The sequence below is a fragment of the Macaca nemestrina genome, chromosome 9 (genome assembly GCF_043159975.1).
Source record: "Macaca nemestrina isolate mMacNem1 chromosome 9, mMacNem.hap1, whole genome shotgun sequence".
NCBI classification, from domain to species: Eukaryota; Metazoa; Chordata; class Mammalia; order Primates; family Cercopithecidae; genus Macaca; species Macaca nemestrina.
In genome coordinates this window covers 93584446-93603842 of record NC_092133.1, presented here as the reverse complement: position 1 = coordinate 93603842, position 19397 = coordinate 93584446, and positions in this window count along the sequence as shown.

The following is a 19397-nucleotide window of genomic DNA, read 5'->3' as shown; positions in this document are numbered from 1 at the left end:
TTTTTTTTTAAAGTGAATTGCTGGCCAGGTGTGGTGGCTCGTGCCTGTAATTCCAGCACTTTTCGAGGCTAAGGCAGGCGGCTCATTTGCGGTCAGGAGTTTGAGACCAGCCTGGCCAACACGGTGAAACCCCGTCTCTACTAAAAATACAAAAATTAGCCAGGCATGTTGGTGGGTGCCTGTAATCCCAGCTATTTGGGAGGCTGAGGCAGGAGAATCGCTTGAATCTGGGAGGTGGAGATTGCAGCGAGTCAAGATCGTACCACTGCACTCCAGCCTGGGCAACGGCATGAGACTCAGTCTAAAAAACAAGAAAAAAGTGAATTGCTTTAAATCATAAATAATAAATTCAGATGTATTGTAGACATGATTACAGTCGTGGAGGTGGCCCCTATGTGCTTGAGATTTAGGTAACTCTTCCCTACCTTCTATGACAGATGCTATTCCTCTCATTTATAACAATGTTAAGATTTCATCAATTTCACCCTGTGCAATGTATTAATACAAGGAAAAAGTAAGTAAAAGTTCATTCATGAATATTTCCCTGAACAGCATTTTTGTTTCTTTCTTACTTTTAAATATTACTTTTCCATTTCCTCCAACACCGGTGTAACTGAACAGTATTCGTTGCATACCAAAAGTATTTCTCTTAATCCAGCATTATGACTTACTACAAATAGAAATGAGATAGATAATTGGTGTACTTAATCCTTTGTAAAAGCTTAGAGGCCATCTTAAAATGCTTCGCAGAAATTGGAAATACAGTATTTTGAGTGGGATTTTTAAATGTTTACTGTGGAATTAGAGCACAAATCTCTTCAAGAAGAGAACTGTGAACATTAAAGACTCTTATTGTCCAGTGTGGATGAAAATGGAAATGTAATTCACAATTTGTTGTGGACAAAGAGCCTGGCAGAGAGAATGTGTCCATGGTCTTAAAGTGTATTACACAGCTACCTTACTAGCATTTTTTTCACTGTGCTGACAAGAAAGGGAAGGAAGAACATTCGCAACCCAGGTTGCTAAACTAAGAGCTTTAATTAATGAGACTCCAGAAAGGGCCCTAGCAAGATAAAAATGTGATTGCAGTGTGCTCTCTGACCTCAATTGCAGGTTCCCTGACTTCTCTTTCATGTTCTCAGACCCTCAGTGTAAGGATATAAGGGCTCTCTGAGATGGCAAGTTGTTTTGCTAAAAAGCCTCTTTACACATCTGGAATATAACTCTGAAACCTAACCCAGGCTTATGTTAACACTGTGGCTTATAAACCATGCTTAGACTGCATGGAGTCATAAACATGTTGAATGTAGGAAACACTGTCAGTTTATAAATTGGGTCTGCTATTAAGTTCTGAGGTCATTAGTTTGTTTTTTTTGGGGGGGGGTTGTTTTGTTTTTTTTTGTTGTTCTTTCTTTTTTATTTCTCCCAACTCTATGTGCTTTGGAAACCTGAGGGTGGGTAAGAAAACAGTGTAGCCTGGTTTCTTTCCATGTTTGCTTCCAGCAAGATGCCTCTGGACTTTTCTTGTCCAAAATCAACATAAAGCTGCTTCTCCCATATCACCACCGTGACTACCACACAAAGCCAAGATGTCCCCATTTTTAACTTTGTTACTTCACAGACTTACTACTAAATTCCTGGGTGATGGGGGAGGTGGGAAACACGAGGCCCAGAATCATGCCTCTCTGTGTGATAATGGGCAAGTTACTTTACCTCGCTGAGATGTTTATAGGTCTGTGAAAGGAATGATCTGCACCGTTTGCTCATTAGATCCCCCTTTGCATCTAAGCCATGATAATACCCCAAATAAGATGATAGGATTTTATACAGGCTTGCCTGCATATTGGCATTTTGATCAATGACAGACAGCACATATGACACTGGTTCCATAGGATTAGAACACCACATTTTTACTGTACCTTTTCCATGTTTGGCTATTTTTGTTTGTTTGTTTTGTTTTTTTGAGACGGAGTCTTGCTCTGTTGCCCAGGCTGGAGTGAAGTGGCATAATCTCTGCTCACTGCAAGCTCTGCCTCCCAGGAATGATAATGAACAAGTGAAAGTGAAATCAGTGTCCCTTCTTTGTTCAATAAACATGGTTAGAGCACCTGTGTGCAAAGTAGTGGGACAGGGGCTGAGGGGAACGGTAAAGCCGTTTAAGCTGTGACCCTGGGCTGAAAAAGCAATCTAGCAGCGCCATCAGACTCTGCACACTACACAGCACAGTGTCCCAGGGGCCAGGTGGAGGGAAGGATCACTTCTGGCTGCAGCATCAGGGAAGGCACTCTGCAATCAAACTGTCTATCAAATTGTATCTTCCACTACTTTCATTGGGTTTATCTTGCTGCTTTTCTCTGGCTTATCTTGGATTGTTTATTTTTCTTCTTTCTTATTTTCTAATACATGTGTTTTGGATGGTACACTATTCCCTGAGAGCTAGTCTGGCTACTGTCTGGGGCGCAGTATTATAGGACTGTTTCTCATGTGATTCTGGTGGGTAGATGGAGTAAAAAGCACTGGTATGGCTTCAGATCAAATGTTTTGAAGATAGACCAGATTGAAATCCTAGCGTGGCTACCCACCAGCTGTGACCTGGACAAATCACTCAGTATCTCTCCAAATCAGTTTTCTCATCTGAAAAACAGGAACGGCAGTAGCTATCTCACTGAGTGTTGAGATCATTTATAGGATAATACATACAAAGTGCTCAGGAAGGAGCCTCGTCCACACTCATGATAAACACCTGCTTATATCGTCATTCAAATTCAACTGCCTAAAACGAAGTGCAAAAAAAAAGACCCAATGGAAGTGAATGGCTTGCTACAGTCTCATCTGTATATAAATAAGTCTCATTTGGATGACTTTGATTTATAACGAACTTTAAAAACAATATATGTAAGAACAGATTAAAGGAGAAAGATCATATGAATATCTTCATAAATGCAGAAGTGGCATTTGATAAATTCCAATATCCATTCTTTCTCCACCCCCTCAGAGATGGGGGTCTCACTCTGTCACCTACAGTGGAGTGTACAGCTACAATTATAGTTCACTGCAGCCTCTAACTCCTGGCTAAACTTATCCTCCCACTTCAGCCTCCCAAGTAGCTGGGATCGTCACAGGCATGCACCACCATGCCTGGCTAGTTTCTTTGTTTGTTTGTTTGTTTTTGTAGAGACAGTGTCTTGTTTTGTTGCCCAGGCTGGTCTTGAACTCCTGGCTTCAACCGATTCTCCCGCCTCAGCCTCCCAAAGTGCTGGGATTACAGGTGTGGGCCACCTCTGTCCACATCCAACATCCATTTTTAATAAAAGTTCTCAGCAAAGTTAGAAATACAGTGGAACTTCCTAATTTTGATAGAGGAGATCTACAAAACTCTAGAATAAACACGATGCAAAATGTTGAAAGTTCTCCTTTGAGGTCAAGAACAGGGCACACCTCTAGTCAGCACTGGTGGAAGTTCTAGCCAGTAGAATAAGGGAAGAAACATAAATAAAAGGCATTCACAATTGAAAGAAAGAAAACTGTATTTCTGGACAGTTTTACACCTGAAAAACTGAAAATAATCTACAAACTATTAGAATTAATAAATTTATTTAGCAAGGTTGCTGGGTATAAGGTCAATATGAAAAATTGACTGTATTCATAAAAACTACCATCAAACAATTAGAAATTGAAAAAAAGTGAACCGAGATCATGCCACTGAACTCCAGCCTGTGTGACAGAACTAGATGCCATATCGGGAAAAAAAAAAAAAAAAAAAGTTGGTGCAGTGGCTCAGGCCTGTAATTCCAGCACTTTGGGCGACTGACACAGACGAATCGCTTGAGCCCAGGAGTGTGACACCAACCTAGGCAACATAGCAAGACCCCATCTTTTTAAAAAAGTCATTTATAATAGCATCTCAAGGTAGAAGTAACTGGAAATTAATCTAACAACAATGTGTAAAACCTCTTAAAATTATAGATATATTAAAGGAGATCTAAATAAATGGAGACAGACCATTTCATTGTTCAGAAGACTAAATAATAGAATTATGTGATGCTTTCTAGACCTTAAGGGAAACAAAATAATGACAATATGTCAATGTTCAACAGCTTTATTTTTCATTTTTGTAGCATGGGACAATGCATAGAACATGCAAAGGTGTAGGAAAAGGCAATTCTATTGCACAAGATAAGAGGACAAGATTTATCAGATAGCAATGATTGTAAAGCTGCTGCTATTAAGACAGTGTTTTGTTAGCCCAAGGATAAACAGGCCGATGGAACAGAATAGTGTTGAGAAACAGATCTATACATGTAAGTAAAGACAGGGCACATCAATGAAGACTGAATGTCTCAATAAATAGTTCTGGGATAATTGGGCATCCAGATGGAAAAGGTAAAGTTGGAAACCTCTCTCTTACAAAAAATAAGCTCTAGGTAGATTGAAAACTTAAATATGAAAGAAAAGAATTCTAAAACTGTTAGAAGATACTGTAAAATAATATAACTTTAATACAAATAAATGAATAAAATTGACTGCCTTCATAAAGTTCTGTTTATCAAAAGGCCCAACAGAGTAAAAAGACCATGAGAGGATATTTGCAAAACATCGAAATGACAAAGTACTGAAGATCAGAAAAAACAAGGAGTGCCTATAAAAAGGTAATAAAAGGACAGACAGCCCATTAGAAAGCTGGTGAGATTGTGGGGAAATGGGCACTATTGTATTCTTTGCTTAGAAGCATAAATTAGTCCCACAGTTTTGAAGGCAATATGGTGATATGTATCATAATTAAAAGTTCATTCTTTTTTTTTTTTTTTTTTTTTTTTTTAGATAGAGTCTTGCTCTGTCGCTCAGGCTAAAGTGTAGTGCTGCAATCTCGGCTCACTGCAACCTCCGCCTCCCAGATTCAAACGATTCTTTTGCCTCAGCCTCCTGAGTAGCTGGGATTACAGGTGCCTGCTACCACGCCCAGCTAATTTTTTTTTTTTTTTTTTTGTATTTTTAGTGGAGATAGGGTTTCACCATGTTGGCCAGGCTGGTCTCAAATTCCTGACCTCAGGTGATCCACCAGCCTCAGCCTCCCAAAGTGCTGGAATTATAGGCATGAGCCCCCACACCTAGCCAAAATATTCATTCTTTAATCTTCAAATTCCAGATCTTGGAATTTTTTTCTAAGGGAACAAATACCAAAGTGGGACAAATACATGAAATTCGTGTTCATTGCTGTATTGCTTATAATGGTAAAAAAGTAGAGACTTAAAAGTCCCTCAGAAGGGGGGTTTCTTAAATACATTAAAGCACATCTATGTAATAGAATTCTATGCACTAATATTAATGGATGGGTAAGTTTATACGTATAGACAAATAGACATATGTTCGTCCAGTGCAGTGGCACACCTGTAGTCCCAGCTACTTGGGAGGCTGAGGCAAGAGGATCACTTGAGCATGGGTGCTCAAGGCCAGCCTGGGCAACATAGTAAGACCCATCTCTTAAAAAAAAATAAAATAAAATTTAAAATAGGCATATATGACAATGGAAACCAATTATAGAAGAGATTATATCTATATGTATGTATATATATATATATATAATTGGATTATAGGCATGAGTCACCACTCCTAGCAACTTTCAATTTTATAAGCTGAGTTTTTAACATTATTAACTTAAACATGTTTGTTTTGAAATGGGCAAAACAACAAAAATTAAATGTTATAATATAAATGTGAATACTTAAATGTCTTTCTAATGAAATGATGACTAACTGTAGAAAAGAAAATGCAGGAATGTATACATCCTTGCAAAGAGTGTGAAACTGATGCAGGCAGTGTAGAAAGTCTTGCTTAGGGGCAATGAACAAAAGAACATACCTGGGTAAAAGAAATGTGAGGTTACTCATAACAAAACTAATATTTATATTGCACAATGTAAAACATTATTTTATAATTAGGATCACATTCGATCTTTACAAATCCCTGTGAAACAGCTATTATTATCAGATCCAGTTTATGCATAATAAAAACAAGACTCATATGGGTTAGCTAACTAGGCTATGGTCTCTCCACCAAGCTCTACTTCTCTGATTGAGAAGATAGTAATATCTAGACCTTCAGTGTTCTTTCTACTGCCCTACGCTACCGCCCAGTGCAGATATAAGAACAAAACCTTCTAGTAACCTGCTATTGAGTGTTTAGACCTTCAGCAACTTTAATCATCCAAAACATAGCCATGAGACCAAAAAGAGGAAAACAGTTTACAAAAGCCCATATTTATTACATCATGAAAGAGCCAGGTCTGTGAAATGTTGCCTAGAATTTGTGTACTAAACTCAGCAAAATGAATTAACTCAGTGACTTCATTTTCTCCCAAATTACAATAAATGGAAGATTTAAAAGATGAGAAAAATAAACACAGAAAACTTCAGTTAACAGGGTAGAGGATGACCTATTGAAAGATTGGGAGTCCATGTGTGGGAGGTAAAGGCAGGTCCTATGAGTGTTAGGCAGGCCTAGGCACGTGTTCTTTTTGTTGTTTAATTCTAAATTTATGACAAATGAAGAACAGGGCCTTGACCTGGTCTGGATCAACTTGTTATGGAGCCCATGCAAAATGAAAATGATTCATAAACAAAACTGATTCATCCCCAGCAACAGCAGAGATGACCATGAACAATTAGCCACTTGAGAATCCTCAACTATCCTTGGGGAATGTCATTAATTACATTTTATTAAAGGGCAGGGATACCCAAGCTGACCTATGGGTTACAAAGGCAAACTAGAATTTCTTTATGGGTTTTGTTAATGTGGAATATAAATTCAGAAATAACTAGAGTTTAAGGGTGTCTTAAATCCAAAAAATAAAAATAAAAACCCAACCAGCAGCAATTTGCTGAATTCCTGAGTGCTTAGGACTCTCCATTTCTAGTCTAGCAAATATCTTCCAGTTGCAATTTTAAACTTTTTTTCCCAGATCTTTCAAGAAACCTCTAATAGTATCAAGTTCAGCACACAAAGCTAGATTTCTGTAAGCAATCAGTCTCATCTACCCACCTTTACTTTAGACAGGCTCCTAAAGACAACCTTAGAATAAAAATAACTTTTCTTTTATTATTAAAAGTCTGTTGTCTAGCCAGGTGTGGTGGCTCATACCTGTAATCCCAGCACTTTGTGAGGCTGACACTAGAAAACTGCTTAAAACCAAGAGTTCGAGACTAGCCTGTACAATGTAGTGAGAACACCATGTCTACAAAAAGGAAAAAAAAAAAAGTAGCTGGGCATGGTGTCACACACCTGTGGTCCCAGCTACTTGGGAGGCTGAGGTGTGAGGATCATATGAGCCCAAGAGGTTGAGGCTGCAGTGAATGCAGTGAACCATGGTCATGTACTACCCTTCAGCATCGGTGATAAGAGCAAGACAGATGTTTCAATAATTAAAAAAAAAAAAAAAAAAAAGGCTGTCCTCTGCCTCAAAGGGACTTTGCTGTTATATTAAAACTATTGAAATATGTATAAACCAGGTGTGGTGGCTCACATTTGTAATCCCAGCACTTTTAAGAGGCTGAGGCAGGAGGATTGCTTGAGACCAGCCTAAGCAAGTTTGAGACCAGCCTAAGCGAGCTAGTGAGACCCCGTCTCTACAAAAAATATGAAAACTAGCCAGCTGAGGCTGGGTGTGCCTGTATTCCCAGCAATTCAGGAGGCTGAGACAAGAGAATCCCTTGAACCCAGGAATTTAAGAGGTTACAGTGAGCTGATTACGAACTGCACTCCAACCTGGGAACCAGAGGGAGAAACTGTTTCAAAAGAAAAAAAAAAAGAAGAAGAAAAGAAAAGAAGAATATATGTATAAATGCGTGTTTTAAATTGGAACAATTACTACAGCATCAAAATGCACATTTCATGAGATGTGAAAATTTCTTCTTAAGCATCCATTTCTGGTTTTGCAGCAAAGGCATTATTATACTTCTATAACTTGTTGTCTTATATAGTCAGATAGAATCAAGCAAAGTTGGCAGAGCCTAGGCGTCTGCCTAAAAGAAATGGTCTCTCACATTTTCGTGTATATATTAACTCTTCCCGAGTTCCAGTGGCACTATTTCTGGAGTCCTTTTTGAGGCACATAATCCTAAAGCAGGTGTCACTTGTTATTCTATTTCAAAGCATCTTGCTCTTTTTCTTCACAGTACTTTTCAAAATATTTAATATACATTTATTTCTTATAAAAGTTGTTTACCTCACTGGACTTTAAGATCTGTGAGGTTAATCCCATGTCTGTTTTATTTTCTACCTTATTGCCCCTGTTCCCCAGGCACAGAGCAATGTGTACCTGACATATATTTGGCTCTCGATACACATTTGTCCTATTTGTGAGTGTGGTTGTTCAACTTATCTCACTCTGTGTGTAGGTGTGTACTTTCTTGTCATTTCAGGGACACTTAGGAATTTCCTTATTTTGCCTCAATTTCAGCTATGCATTAAAACTATTTTATAAAAACATGTTTTATTGATTTTTTTTTTTTTTTTTTTTTTGAGACAGAGTTTCACTCTGTTGCCCAGGCTGGAGTGCAGTGGTATGATCTCGGCTCACTGCAGCCTCTGCCTCCTGGCTTCAAACCATTCTCCTGCCTCAGCCTCCCAAGTAGCTGGGATTACAGGCAACTACCATCATTCTCAGCTAATTTTTGTATTTTTGGTAGAGACAGGGTTTCACCATGTTGGCCAGGCTGATACTGAACTACTTGGGAGGTTGAGGTGGGAGGATTCAGCTACCTTGGCCTCCCAAAGTGCTGGGATTACAGGGGTGAGCCGCTGCACCTGGGCTTAACATGCTTAAGTGTTTTATATCAGAAGGCATTTTTCTGGTCCTCTATTTCAGGAGTTGGCAAACTTCTGTAAAGGGCCAGATAATATTCTCAGCTTTGCTGGCCATGCGATTTCTGTCCCAACTACTCAACTAATTGACATTTCTTGTCAACATCAGCATCACTGGAATTCTAATTTGTTATTATGATTTAAGTAGCAGGAAATCATCCAGCTGTCAAGACACAAAAGACCTTCAATGTCAGGCTCTAAAAGATAAAGCTCTAGAGTGTCAGGCTGTAAAAGATAAAGCTCAAACTCCCTCACATATTTGAGTATGAATTTAAAGCTAGTATTTGCTGAGCATTTACCGTGGTTCAGGTACTATTCTAAGTGCCTTTCCTATGTTAACTCCTTTACATCTCACAACAGTACCAAAGACAATGACCACTATCATCTCCATTTGGAAACTGAGGCTCAGCTACATAAAGTTACGCCACCCAGTGGTGGATAAAGGGCACCATCTCTGTCTCTCTGACTCCAGAAACCATGTTCCACTCAGGATGCTAACCCCCTAACACCCATTCTTCTATCTCTTGATGAGTTCTGAATTATCACTCAGGTATTCGCCCTTCTCCAGTAGCCTCCTTGCCTCAGAAACACATACTCTCACCCCAGCTTCAGAGAAAAGCTGATTGATCTCCATGCACTCTTATCCTCTAGACAGTGATTGGCTTACGTCTGAGGTTTCTCAACAAATTAGTACATGGCATAACCTCAGGTCACAGGGGCTGGCCAGAAATGGACAGGTAACCTTAACTAGGCTGATGTGATGGGAGGGAAATTTGCTGAGGGTTTTTAGAAAACAAGTTTCATCAATCTTGGGAGAAAATCTTGGAGAGGGCCAGCCTCTCTTCATCCAAAGATTGCCATATATGCATGTAAAGCTTGAAGCTACAGAAACATCTTACTCATCATGAGGATAAAACCAGAACAAAGTGGCAGAGTTGAGAGACTCAAAGACCAAGGCAGCCAGAGCTCTAGTTGAATCACAGCTGCTCACCACTCTAGTGCTGGATTTTTTGCATTGTATAATCAATACACCACCTTTGTGTTTTACACCAGTTTCAACTGAATTTTCATTCAATGGAATGTAACCTGACTGTAGTTATTTGAAATCTTTCAAAATCTGGCCTCAGCATACCTTTCTAGTCCTTATTTTTACTTGTCTAGGGCTAAATAAATTACCCAGAGTTTCCCAAACACATCACACCATTCATGGATTTGCAAGCGTGATTCCTTCTGCCTTCATTGTCCTTTGCTCTTCTCTCCCTGGAGAATTCAGGTTTGGTTGCAATCATGTTTTAAACGTCTGTCTTCACCACTTGATGCGGCTACATCATTTTTGTCTTTACACTCTCTGCACTTCTCATGCACTTAAGACATAATAAGCGCTCCAATAAGTGTCTATAAGATTAATAAAAAGGGTGGGCAACATGGAAACCTGAATCATAATATAAACTTTCTCTACAAGATACTTAGCCTGGCGCAGTGGCTCATGCCTATGATCCCAGCACTTTGGGAGGCTGAGGCTGGTGGATCATGAGGTCAGGAGTTCAGGACCAGCCTGGCCAAGATGGTGAAACCCTGTCTCTACTAAAAATAAAACAATTAGCGGGGTGTGGTGGCGGGCGCCTATAATCCCAGCTACTTGGGAGGCTGAGTAGAAAATTGCTTGAACCTGGGAGGCAGAGGTTGCAGTGAGCTGAGATTACACCACTGCACTCCAGTAAAAAACAAACAAACAAACAAAAAAACAAAAAAACCCAAAAACCTTAACTATTTAGATCAATGCTTTCTGGTTAAATATTCTGTAATAATGGAAATGTTCTGTACCTGCCCTGTCCGATAAAGTAGCCACTAGCCAAGTGTGTGTAATGAGCACTTGAAATGTAGCTAGTATGATGGAAGAACTGAATTTTAAATTTAATTTAATTATAACTGATTAAAAGTTAAAGAACCATATACAGCTAGTGGCTACTATACTGAATACCATAGATGTAGACAACAAATTTAAAAAATTTTCCAAACATGGGAATGGGTCACCTAAATGATTTTAGATACCAAGCTAAATAAAAACATCTGGAGATGGTACTATTTTGACTCTAATAATTTTCTTGTTGAAAGCAATATATATTATATATACACACACATATATACACACATACATATAAATATACACACACACATATATATATGTATATAATCTAGAGGTTTCTTTCCTTTCAAAAATAGTTCATACCTATAACTTAAAAAATATAATTTTATGTTTCTTGTCTTTATTTTGAATTTTCAATTTCAAAGTTAATATGAGCAACAATATCATTAAAAAGTGGGCAATGGATATGAACAGACACTTCTCAAAAGAAGTTGGCCGACAAACATGAAAGAAAGCTCAACATCACTGATCATCAGAGAAATGCAAATCAAAACCACAATGAGATACCATCTCATGCCAGTCAGAATGGTGATAAAGTCAGGATACAATAGATGCTGGCGAGGCTGTGGAGAAACAGGAATGCTTTTATACTGTTGGTGGGGATGTACATTCGTTTAATCATTGTGGAAGACAGCATAGTGATTCCCCAAGTATCTGAAACTAGAAATACCATTTGACCCTGCAATCCCATTAATGGGTATATACCCAAAGGAATATAAATCATTCTACTTATTGCAGCACAATTTACAATAGCAAAGACATGGAACCAACCCAAATGCCCATCAATGATAGACTGAATAAAGAAAATATGTTACATGTACACCATGGAATACTATGCAGCCGTGAAAAATGAATGAGAGCATGTCCTTTGCAGGGACATGGATGAAGCTGGAAGCCATCAACCTCAGCAAACTAACACAAGAACAGAAAACTAGACAAGCGTGTTCTCATTCAGTGGGAGTTGAACATTGAGAACACATGGACACAGAGAGGGGAACAACATACACCAGGGTCTGTTAGGGGATGGGGTGAGGGGAGGGAACTTAGGGGATGGATCAATAGCTGCAGCAATCCACCATGGCACACGTATACCTATGCAACAAACCTGCACATTCTGTACATATATCTTCTTTTTAGAAGAAGAAATAAAGAAAAATAAATGATCGCTTCATTTCAGGAGGTAGAGTTTTCCTCTTAAAGTTTTTCAGATTTTTATCTCAACGGTTTGGCTTTTTGTGCATCTCACTACGTGTAATTTGCAGTTAATACATCAATGCCTTCTGCTCTTCTTTCTTCTCAAAACAGTACATCTTTTTGCTTAACTAAAGTGGTGACTCTCATTTTTTTTTTCTGTCAGTTCCTATTGCATTTTTCCCCACTTCACACTCTAGTATTATATCCTGACACTGAGAATGTTTGTCTCAAAAAAACCTGGAAAAAGAGTGTTTTTCCAGTATAGATTAATTCTGTACTCTTGGCTTTTCCTGATGTATCCAAATTGTTCTTTGTAACCAGGAAATTTCACATGCTCTTACTTTTTCTAAAAGCCATCCATTCCACCTGGTGGAGGTACTAGTTGTGTGTGTGTGTGTGTATGTGTGTGTGTGTGTGTGTGTATGTATTATTATTCCATAATACGGGTTACTTATAATATTAGACACACACTCTTCCAGCCTCTAATTGAATTAAAGTAGTTTTTCATGGGGTTTAATTTCCAGCTTACTCAAAAGGGCATATATACAAAGAGAAATGGTCATGCTACAAAAGGTTTCTCTCTCTCTCTCTTTCACTCTCTCTCTCTCTCTCTCTCTCTCTCTAAGTAATCCACCTAACAAGCAGATATTTTATGTTTTAAGATAGCCTTTTGTGGTCTGGGCTGTCTTTATTCGGGTTTTGACCACCTGAAAAAACTAACTCATCTCTAATGCAGGTCTAAGTAATTTTTTTCTCTTGATTATGTAACTTTTGAATTTATTTTGAAGTCTTTCCATTATTACTCTGGTTAAATAAGTGACCATTATCTCTCAAGGATATGTAATTTTACTTTAATTAAATATTTTTAGGCTTTTTACACCCAAAAAAATGACAAACTTCCCCAGAATCAAATTCAAATTTAACTCTTTTTAACCTAAAATTGACTAAGGGATTTTCTAATTGGGCTCCTGGGAAGTCTCAAAAGATGTGTCTCACATTAGGCTTGTTTGACCAGCTCCCAAAATATTCTCTAGGATCTGTAAGCTTTCTTTCAAAACAATGTGTAGCATTTCTCTTGCTAGTAAACCCCCAATCTTCTCTTTGTCCTTCACAAATACAGAAGACCACCGTGGTTTTCAGTTTTTTTTTTTTTAAACTACAATTCGGTGATTCCCAAATAAATTGTATAATTTAGAGATCCATCTTTATTTTGACTTCAATAGTGGTGATAAATTCTGATACAATATTCAAGAATATGTTTTATAACAATACTAAGTCAATTTAGAAATGCATTTTACTGTGATATAAAATCCTTAATTTTTCTTCTCCACTGACGTTATGTATGATTTTGTTATTAATTTATGAGTACTTAAAAATTCTTTATTTTACATAAGGTTTCTATTAGATATAATTTTGTGAGAAAAATAAAAGGTCGGTTTTCTATTTGCATTGTGCTAATTCAGACTGCACTTGATTCTTCACGCACACTGGTATCAAAGTTTTGACAAATTATTATAAAAACCGATATACACACAGACCATTACAGAGTTATTTTTAAAAGCACAAAAAACTACTTTAAAAGATCACAAAATTGATTTATATTCTTGGGGCGTGCCCAAGATGGCTGAATAGGAACAGCTCCAGCCTCCAGCTCCCAGTGCAAGCGACACAGAAGATGGGTGATTTCTGCATTTTCAACTGAGGTACTGGGTTCATCTCACTGAGGTGTGTCGGACCATTGGTACTGGTCCACGGGTGTAGCCCGACCAGTGAGAGCTGAAGCAGGGCGAGGCATCGCCTCACCTGGGAAGCACAAGGGGGGAGGGAATCCCTTTTCCTAGCCAAGGGAACCTGAGACACACAACACCTGGAAAATCAGGTAACTCCCACCCTAATACTGTGCTTTACCAAGGGTCTTAGCAAACTGCACACCAGGAGATTATATCCCACACCTGGCCCGGAGGGTCCCATGCCCACAGAGCCTCCTTCATTGCTAGCACAGCACTCTGAGATCTAACTGCAAGGCAGCAGCGAGGCTGGGGGAGGGGTGCCGCCATTGTTGAGGCTTTAGTGGGTAAACAAAGCCACCAGGAAGCTCGAATTGGGTGGAGCCCACCGCAGCTCAAGGAAGCCAGCCTGCCTCTGTAGACTCCTTCTCTGGGAACAGGGCATAGCTAAACAAAAAGCAGCAGAAACCTCAGCAGAGGTAAATGCCCCTGTCTGACAGCTTTGAAGAGAGAGCAGTGGATCTCCCAGCACAGAGGTTGAGATCTGAGAATGGACAGACTGCCTGCTCAAGTGGGTCCCTGACCCCTGAGTAGCCTAACTGGGAGACATCCCCCACTAGGTGCAGACCGACACCTCACAACTCACACAGCAGGGTACACCCCTGAGACGAAGCTTCCAGACCAAGAATCAGGCAGCAACACTCGCTGTTCAGCAATATGCTATCTTCTGCAGCCCCCACAGCTGATACCCAGGTAAACAGGGTCTGGAGTGGACCTCAAGAAAACTCCGACAGAACTACAGCTGAGGGTCCTGACTGTTAGAAGGAAAACTAACAAACAGAAAGGAAACCCACACCAAAACCCCCTCAGTACATCACCATCATCAAAGACCAAAGGAAGATAAAAACAACAAAGATGGGGAAAAAGCAGTGCAGAAAAGCTGGAAATTCAAAGAATCTGAGTGCATCTCCCCCTCCAAAGGAACTCAGCTCATTGCCAGCAACAGAACAAAGCTAGACGGAAAATGACTTTGATGAGTTGAGAGAAGAAGGCTTCAGTCGATCAAACTTCTCAGAGCTAAAGGAGGAACTACGTAACCAGTGCAAAGAAACTAAAAACCTTGAAAAAAGAATGGATGAATGGATAACTAGAATAATCAATGCAGAGAAGACCTTAAAAGAACTGATAGAGATGAAAACCATAACAGGAGAACTACGTGACAAATGCACAAGCTTCAGTAACCGACTCAATCAACTGGAAGAAAGAGTATCAGCAATTGAAGATCAAATGAATGAAATGAAGCGAGAAGAGAAGTGTGGAGAAAAAAGAGTAAAAAGAAATGAACAAAGCCTCCAAGAAGTATGGGATTATGTGAAAAGACCAAATCTACGTCAGATTGGGGTGCCTGAAAGTGACAGAGAAAATGGAACCAAGTTGGAAAACACTCTGCAAGATATCATCCAGGAGAACTTCCCCAACCTAGCAAGGCAGGCCAACATCCAAATTCAAGAAATACAGAGAACGCCACAAAGATACTCCTCGAGAAGAGCAACTCCAAGACACATAATTGTCAGATTCACCAAAGTTGAAATGAAGGAAAAAATGTTAAGGGCAGCCAGAGAGAAAGGTCAGGTTACCCACAAAGGGAAGCCCATTAGACTAACAGCAGATCTCTCAGCAGAAACTCTCTAAGCCAGAAGAGAGTAGGGGCCAATATTCAACATTCTTAAAGAAAAGAATTTTCAACCCAGAATTTCATATCCAGCCAAACTAAGTTTCATAAGTGAAGGAGAAATAAAATCCTTTACAGACAAGCAAATGCTTAGAGATTTTGTCACCACCAGGCCTGTAGTACAAGAGATCCTGAAGGAAGCACTAAACATGGAAAGGAACAACAGGTACCAGCCATTCAAAAAACATGTCAAAATGTAAAGTCCATCGATGCTAGGAAGAAACTGTATCAACAAGCGAGCAAAATAACCAGCTAATATCATAATGACAAGACCAAGTTCACACAGAACAATATTAACCTTAAATGCAAATGGACTAAATGGTCCAATTAAAAGACACAGACTGGCAAACTGGATAAAGAGTCAAGCAAGACCCATCAGTTTGTTATATTCAGGAGACCCATCTCACATGCAGAGACACACATAGGCTCAAAATAAAGGGATGGAGGAAGATCTACCAAGCAAATGGAAAACCAAAAAAAGCAGGGGTTGCAATCCTAGACTCTGATAAAACAGACTTTAAACCATCAAAGATCAAAAGAGACAAAGAAGACCATTACATAATGGTAAAGGGATCAATTAATCAGGAAGAGCTAACTATCCTAAATACATATGCACCCAATACAGGAGCACCCAGATTCATAAAGCAAGGCCTTAGAAACTTACAAAGAGACTTAGACTCCCATACAATAATAATGGGAGACTCTAACACCCCACTGTCAGCATTAGACAGATCAACGAGACAGAAAGTTAACAAGGATATCCAGGAAATGAACTCAACTCTGCACCAAGAGGACCTAACAGACATCTACAGAACTCTCCACCCCAAATCAACAGAATATACATTCTTCTCAGCACCTCATCGCACTTATTCTAAAATTGACCACATAGTTGGAAGTAAAGCACTCCTCAGCAAATGTAAAAGAACAGAAATTATAACAAACTGTCTTTCAGACCACAGTGCAATTAAACTAGAACTCAGGACTAAGAAACTCAATCAAAACCGCTCAACTACATGGAAACTGAACAACCTGCTCCTGAATACATAACAAAGTGAAGGCAGAAATAAAGATAATAAAGATGTTCTTTGAAACCAATGAGAACAAAGATACAACATACCAGAATCTCTGGGACACATTTAAAGCAATGTGTAGAGGGAAATTTATAGCACTAAATGCCCACAAGAGAAAGCTGGAAAGATCTAAAATTGACACCCTAACATCACAATTAAAAGAACTAGAGAAAAAAGAGCAAACACATTCAAAAGCTAGCAGAAGGCAAGAAATAACTAAGATCAGAGCAGAACTGAAGGAGATAGAGACACAAAAAACCCTCCAAAAAATCAATGAATCCAGAAGCTGGTTTTTTGAAAAGATCAACAAAATTGATAAACCACTAGCAAGACTAATAAAGAAGAAAAGAGAGAAGAATCAAATAGACACAATAAAAAATGATAAAGGGGATATCACCACCAACCCCACAGAAATAGAAACTACCATCAGAGAATACTATAAACACCTCTATGCTAGTAAACTAGAAAAACTAGAAGAAATGGATAATTTCCTGGACACTTACACTCACCCAAGACTAAACAAGGAAGAAGTCGAATCCCTGAATAGACCAATAGCAGGCTCTGAAATTGAGGCAATAATTAAGAGCCTACCAACCAAAAAAGTCCAGGACCAGACAGATTCACAGCCGAAGTCTACCAGGGGTACAAGGAGGAGTTGGTACCATTCCTTCTGAAACTATTCCAATCAATAGAAAAAGAGGGAATCCTCCCTAACTCATTTTACGAGGCCAACATCATCCTGATACCAAAGCCTGACAGAGATACAACCAAAAAAGAGGATTTTAGAACAATATCCCTGATGAACATCGATGAAAAAACCCTCAATAAAATACTGGCAAACCAAATCCAGCAGCACATCAAAAAGCTTATCCACCATGATCAAGCGGGCTTCATCCCTGGGATGCAAGGCTGGTTCAACATATGCAAACCAATAAATGTAATCCAGAATATAAACAGAACCAAAGACAAAAACCACATGATTATCTCAATAGATGCAGAAAAGGCCTTTGACAAAATTCAACAGCCCTTCATGCTAAAAACTCTCAACAAATTCGGTATTGATGGAATATATCTCAAAATTATAAGAGCTATTTATGACAAACCCACAGCCAATATCATACTGAATGGGCAAAAACTGCAAAAATTCCCTTTGAAAACTGGCACAAGACAGGGGTGCCCTCTCTCACCACTCCTATTCAACATAGTGTTGGAAGTTCTGGCTAGGGCAGTCAGGCAAGAGAAAGAAATAAAGGGTATTCAATTAGGAAAAGAAGAAGTCAAATTGTCCCTGTTTACAGATGACATGATTGTATATTTAGAAAACCCCATCGTCTCAGCCCAAAATCTCCTTAAGCTGATAAGAAACTTCAGCAAAGTCTCAGGATACAAAATCAATGTGCAAAAATCACAAGCATTCTTATACACCAGTAACAGACAAACAGAGAATCAAATCGTGAATGAACTCCCATTCACAATAGCTTCAAAGAGAATAAAATACCTAGGATCCAACTTACAAGGATGTAAACAACTTCTTCAAGAAGAACTACAAACCACTGCTCAGTGAAATAAAAGAGGACACAAACGAATGGAAGAACATACCATGCTCATGGAGAGGAAGAATCAATATTGTGAAATGACCATACTGCCCAAGGTAATTTATAGATTCAATGCCATCCCCATTAAGCTACCAATGAGTTTCTTCACAGAATTGGAAAAAAACTGCTTTAAAGTTCATATGGAACCAAAAAAGACCCCGTATTACTAAGACAATCCTAAGTCAAAAGAACAAAGCTGGAGGCATCACGCTACCTGACTTCAAACTATACTACAAGGCTACAGTATATATATATTCAAGGCTACAGTAACCAAAACAGCATGATACTGGTACCAAAACAGATATATAGACCAATGGAGCAGAACAGAGCCCTCAGAAATAATACCGCACATCTACAGCCATCTGATCTTTGACAAACCTGACAAAAACAAGAAATGGGGAAAGGATTCCCTATTTAAGAAATGGTGCTGGGAAAATCGGCTAGCCATAAGTAGAAAGCTGAAACTGAATCCTTTCCTTACTCCTTATACGAAAATTAATTCAAGATGGATTAGAGACTTAAATGTTAGACCTAATACCATAAAAACGCTAGAAGAAAATCTAGTTAATACCATTCAGGACATAGGCATGGGCAAGGACTTCATGTCTAAAACACCAAAAGCAATGGCAACAAAAGCCAAAATTGACAAATGGGATCTGATTAAACTAAAGAGCTTCTATACAGTCAAAGAAACTACCATCAGAGTGAACAGGCAACCTACAGAATGGGAGAAAATTTTTGCAATCTACTCATCTGACAAAGGGCTAATATCCAGAACCTACAAAGAACTCAAACAAATTTACAAGAAAAAAACAAACAACCCTATCAAAAAGTGGGCAAAGGATATGAACAGACACTTCTCAAAAGAAGACATTTATGCAGCCAACGGACATATGAAAAAATGCTCATCATCACTCGCCATCAGAGAAATGCAAATCAAACCCACAATGAGATACCATCTCACACCAGTTAGAATGGCAATCATTAAAAAATCAGGAAACAACAGGTACTGGAGAGGATGTGGAGAAATAGGAACACTTTTACACTGTTGGTGGGACTGTAAACTAGCTCAACCATTGTGGAAAACAGTGTGGCGATTCCTCAAGGATCTAGAACTAGAAATACTGTTCGACCCAGCCATCCATTACTGGGTATATACCCAAAGGATTATAAGTCATGCTGCTATAAAGACACATGCACATGTATGTTTATTGCGGCATTATTCACAATAGCAAAGACTTGGAATCAACCCAAATGTCCATCAGTGACAGACTGGATTAAGAAAATGTGGCA